Source organism: Leptodactylus fuscus, chromosome 6 (assembly GCF_031893055.1).
Source record: "Leptodactylus fuscus isolate aLepFus1 chromosome 6, aLepFus1.hap2, whole genome shotgun sequence".
Classification (NCBI taxonomy): Eukaryota; Metazoa; Chordata; class Amphibia; order Anura; family Leptodactylidae; genus Leptodactylus; species Leptodactylus fuscus.
The window spans coordinates 174957153-174963168 of NC_134270.1; positions in this window are offsets into that span (position 1 = coordinate 174957153).

The following is a 6016-nucleotide window of genomic DNA, read 5'->3' on the forward strand; positions in this document are numbered from 1 at the left end:
AATTGTTATAGGACATTGTGGCCGTTACTGTTACATAGTTGATGAGGTTGGATAAAGACATGAGTCCATCAAGTCCAACCTATAACCCTACAATCCCTACAGTGTTGATCCAGAGGAAGGCAAAAACCCCCATGAGGCTCCTTCCAATTGCCCTATTTCAGGGGAAAAAAATCCTGAAACAGTAAGGACTTAATATTGTGGGGCAGTTGAAAGGGGGACATTACAATGTGGGGGCATATAATGTGCGGGTGACTGTAGGAGGATTATACTGTGTCGAGGCGCATGAAAAATGAATGAGAATGGGCAGGGTCAACATAAAAGTGGGCGGAGCTAAATTTGCAGCACATTTTATCCCTCTTTTTATTGTTCAAAAGTTGGGAGGTATGCACCTGCGCCCAGAGCCATGCAGGATCGGCACCATTGGCGGCAGCTCTAAGCTGTGCAATCAGGCTCTCCAGCTCGGACATCATGGCTCCAGAGGTAAGGGATGTGGCCTACTTCACTGCTGCTCCTCTCCTGCGTGACCGCCCCCCGGCGCGAGGAGCAGGGGACTTTATTCCCGCCGGCGGCCAGAAGTTCCCCCTCCCATCCCTAACGACCACCTTCTGCTGACCCCTGCAGGTCCTGTCATGGCGGCCTCCCCCTATGCTGCGCCCTGATCCGGCCTTTCTATACTGTGGACATCTATGATAGAGCAGGGAGCTGTATTCCCCTGCTCTTACATAGATCACTGCACAGAAGCCTCCGGAGCAGGACGCAATGTAGTGATGTCATCAAGCCCCCTGCGCAGGACCTGCTGCGGAGTCACAAGTAGGGAGGGGCTTCAGCATCAGGACTCAGCGGGGGAGGGGAGTAAAAGTTTTATTATTTTCTAAGAAATTAAAGGGCTTTACTAACTGATAAGGGGGCAAGTCTATGGTAATTTATAAGGGGAGGGGGCTATTTATAAGGAGGACTTATTGTAATAATATAAGGAGGAGGGGGAATAGATTAGATTAACAATTGATCCTCCCTATAACACCCCCCCCATTTATTATCAATAGTTCCTTTTTATACATACCCCCCCCCTTATATAATAGTCCCCTCATCCTCATTATAAAGCCCCCCCCCCAATAACACCCCCTATATCTTCTCATTGAATACTTTGCTCTGTACAAAGTTGAATGTGATGACAAAAAAATCACACTAAAATCATCAATGGAAATTAAATTTATTAACCAATGATGTCCCAGATGTGCTCAATCGGATTGAGGTCTGGGGAACGGGCGGGCCAGTCCATAGCTTCAATGCCTTCATCGTGCAGGAAATGCTGACACACTCCGGCTACAGGAGGTCTGCCCTTGTTTTGCATTAGAAGGAGCCCAGGGCCAACCGCACCAGCATATGGTCTCACAAGGGTCTGAGGATCTCATCTTAGTACCTAATGGCAGTCAGGCTACCTCTGATTGACCCAATGCCAAACTGGTCATGCTGAAGGATGTTGCAGGCAGCAGATCGCTCTCCACGGTGTCTCCAGACTCTGTCACATGTGCTCAGTGTGAACCTGCTTTCATCTGGTATTCTGTGGAAAATGCCAAGCGTCCTGCACGGTGTTGGGCTGTGAGCACAAACCCCATCTATGGACGTCGGGCCTTCATACCATCCTCATGGAGTCGGTTTCTAACCGTTTGTGCAGACACATGCACATTTGTGGCCTGCTGGAGGTCATTTTGCAGGGCTCTGGCAGTGCTCCTCCTGTTCCTCCTTGCACAGAGGTGGAGGTAGCGGTCCTGCTGCTGGGTTGTTGCCCTCCTATGGCCTCCTCCATGTCTCCTGGTGTACTGGCCTGTCTCCTGGTAGCGCCTCCATCCTCTGGACACTGCGCTGACGGACACAGCAAACCTTGCCACAGCTCACATTGATGTGTCCTGGATGAGCTGCAGTAGCTGAGCCACTTGTGTGGGGTGTAGAGTCCGTCTTATGCTTCCACCAGTGTGAAAGCACAAGCAATATTCGCCTGCTGCCTTCTGGTGTCTATCTATGTCTGTCTGTTTATGTCTGTCTGTGTCTGTCCTTCTGTGTGTCTGTCTATGTGTGTACGGCTATGGCTGTACATCGATCCATCTCCGTTCATCCCTCTCCATACATCCCTCACCATGCATCCCTCTCCATGCATCCCTCACCGTGCATCCCTCACCATGCATCCGTCTCTCTGTACAGCCATTACCGCACATCCGTCTGTGTCTGATGAAAGTGCGGAATGTGAATGTGCAGGTCGAATTCAGCGAAATAAACCTGTAAAAATAAATAAAAAATTAAAGCAGGCCATACCTATGAGAGTTGACGTCTGAACAATAGCTGTGTCATCTGCTCCAGTGTGTGAATAAGGCCTCAGCATTGAGTGAAGAGCTACATACCTGCACCGACCGGCAACTTCAAGATGTCAGGCTCAAATGACACAAGATGGCTCACGTAAAGAACTGTACACGTTCCACACCCATTGTGACATCATGGAATGTCGGTGATGTCATGTGGCATCTGTAATACAGAGATCTGCACCATAAAACTTTCATGTACATGATGACATCACAGATATGTAACAGTGACCGCACCCATTTAAAACTATATCAGAGTGCAACATGGAAGAGCCCTGATATATCGGGACAAATATAAAGTAAGAGCCCTGATATATCGGGACACATATAAAGTAAGAGCCCTGATATATCGGGACACATATAATGTAAGAGCCCTGATATATCGGGACACATATAAAGTGAGAGCCCTGATATATCGGGACACATATAAAGTGAGAGCCCTGATATATCGGGACACATATAGAGTAAGAGCCCTGATATATCGGGACACATATAAAGTAAGAGCCCTGATATATCGGGACACATATAAAGTGAGAGCCCTGATATATCGGGACACATATAATGTAAGAGCCCTGATATATCGGGACACATATAAAGTGAGAGCCCTGATATATCGGGACACATATAAAGTAAGAGCCCTGATATATCGGGACACATATAAAGTAAGAGCCCTGATATATCGGGACACATATAATGTAAGAGCCCTGATATATCGGGACACATATAAAGTGAGAGCCCTGATATATCGGGACACATATAAAGTAAGAGCCTTGATATATCGGGACACATATAAAGTAAGAGCCCTGATATATCGGGACACATATAATGTAAGAGCCCTGATATATCGGGACACATATAAAGTGAGAGCCCTGATATATCCGGACACATATAAAGTAAGAGCCCTGATATATCGGGACACATATAATGTAAGAGCCCTGATATATCGGGACACATATAAAGTAAGAGCCCTGATATATCGGGACACATATAAAGTGAGAGCCCTGATATATCGGGACACATATAGAGTAAGAGCCCTGATATATCGGGACACATATAAAGTAAGAGCCCTGATATATCGGGACACATATAAAGTAAGAGCCCTGATATATCATAACACATATAAAGTAAGAGCCCTGATATATCGGGATACATATAAAGTAAGAGCCCTGATATATCAGGATACATATAAAGTAAGAGCCCTGATATATCGGGATACATATAAAGTGAGAGCCCTGATATATCGGGACACACCTATAAAGCCATTAACCTAATGCTTCACCTCCCTGTCCGAGTGCCCTGTTAGACTTTATGGCCAGATCTTTGCACATTTTGGAAGGGTAACAACCCATTCCCCGGGTGTGCACATGGTCATAGAATGAGGCTTTTCTAAGAATTATCTGTCCTGTAAAGAATTGTCCTGACAATCACAGCAGGAATCACATTGTACAGAGGTTTAGTTGAGATATTGATGGAACAATTCTGAACTTCAGACCCCCCATCCCCTTCCCAACAATACAGTGTGTGAAGGAGTCAGCACTAAGTAAAGAGCTACTTACCTGCACGTCTGTCTTCTCAAGCTGTCAAGCTCTAGTGACACGAGATGGCTGAGGTTGAGAACTTGACACATTCTACACACATTGTGAGGTCACAGGGTGTCTATGATGTCATGCACTTTGCAATGTCACATGTGTGTGTATGATGGCAAGGGGTTTTATAATGATATACATGATTACATGATATATAAGGAGTTTTATCCAGGATTTACCCTCCTACTAATATTATAAATGTGGAAGTTCAGATGTTTGTGTGTTTGCTACTCGATCACGCAAAAACGGCTGAACAGATTTGGATGAAATTCGGCACATAGAGAGTGTGTCACCGTTATTAACACATAGGCTACTTTTTATCCCATTATATGACATGGCTTCACGACTAGTATGAATTTATGTTCATATACTCTATAACACTGCAGGAGATTTCAGTTATTTGCACTTGCTGATAAAGAAGCTCTGTTATCTCTCCATGTAAGCACCAGATAACACACAAGCTGCTCAGACACTTAGATAAGGAAACCCCTTTTAATGTAGTAGAGCTGGGTATGCTGTGCCTATGCAGAGATGTAGCAGGGCTGGGCATGCTGTACACATGCAGACATGTAGCAGAGCTGGATATGCAGACATGTAGGACAGCTGGATATGCAGACATGTAGTAGAGCTGGGTATGCTGTGCCTATGCAGAGACATAGCAGAGCTGGGTATGTTGTGCCTATGCAGAGATGTAGCAGAGCTGGATATGCAGACATGTAGTAGAGCTGGGTATGCTGTGCCTATGCAGACATGTAGCAGAGCTGGATATGCAGACATGTAGTAGAGCTGGATATGCAGACATGTAGTAGAGCTGCGTATGCTGTGCGTATGCAGAGATGTAGCAGAGCCAAAACACTGGAGCAGGCAGATCATTGACAGCAGCAATTTGCTGAAGTTAGGCGGATCATCAATGCCAACTACACGCAGACGGGCAGAGGCTAGTATTTATACCTATGGACAGTATACAGTACTATTTTTCTTGTGCTGTACACTGACTGTAATTTTCAGTATATTCTCTTATTCTGAATACAGGGTCTATTCTAGGTAAAAACAAAAAGGACACCCCCCACATGCGGTCCCCTCAACTGACCAACTCCCCAATATATGTAACTCATTTCTTTAATATCCCACTGGTGCCTTCTAGTCTTTGCTTCCGGTTCTATAACACTGATATACTGACATTCATGTGACCACTACAGTTCATTTATATATCCCAACTCTGCAAGCTGCTCTGGGTGTCTCCCCCCAAAAAAGTGGTGACCATCCAGATTCCTGGAAGAGCAGGTTAATCTTCCAGGCCACCGGGGGAGCAGTCACATTATATCTATCTCACTGACGTGGTCTCAGCAGAAGCTTCTCCTACTGCCTTCTAAGCAGCCAAGGTCTCACACAATACAGGCAGCTGCTTCATAAATATGGTGCTCATCTCTGGGTGACATTTTTTGGCTGCCTCCATAGCACACTGTTGACGCTTCTCAGCATCCAGCGGAGAGAGCTGCGGGGGAGCACTGGAAGGTGAGTATAAGTGGTTTTTTTGCGTTAAACATTGAGGGGAACATAGTGTAGGGAGCCCATGAAACTGGAGGCAGATGAAGGGGATGGGGCGGAGAACGGCATGACACTGGGGCAGATGAGGGGGGGGAACGGCATTAAACTGTGGGCAGAGATGGGGGGGACATGAAACTGTGGGTAGAGATGGAGGGGGGGACATGAAACTGGGAACAGATATGAAGGGGGGACATGAAACTGGTGACAGATATGGAGGGGGGACATGAAACTTGGGGCAGATTGAAGGGTGACATGAAACTGTGGGCAGATGAAGGGGGAACATGAAACTGGGGGAGAGAGAGGGGGGACATATAATTTAGAGGTGACTGTAGGAGGATTATACTGTGTGCGGGCACATGAAAAATGAGAATGGGCGGAGTCAACATAAAAGTGGGTGGAGGTAGGTTTGCCGCGGCGTGCATTTTGTCCCTCTTTCTGCTCTTCAAAAGTTGGGAGGTATGAACCTGCACTGTTTTAGGGTTCTGTGTCCTGCACTGTTATGGGGCACTGTGACCTGCACATAGGGCA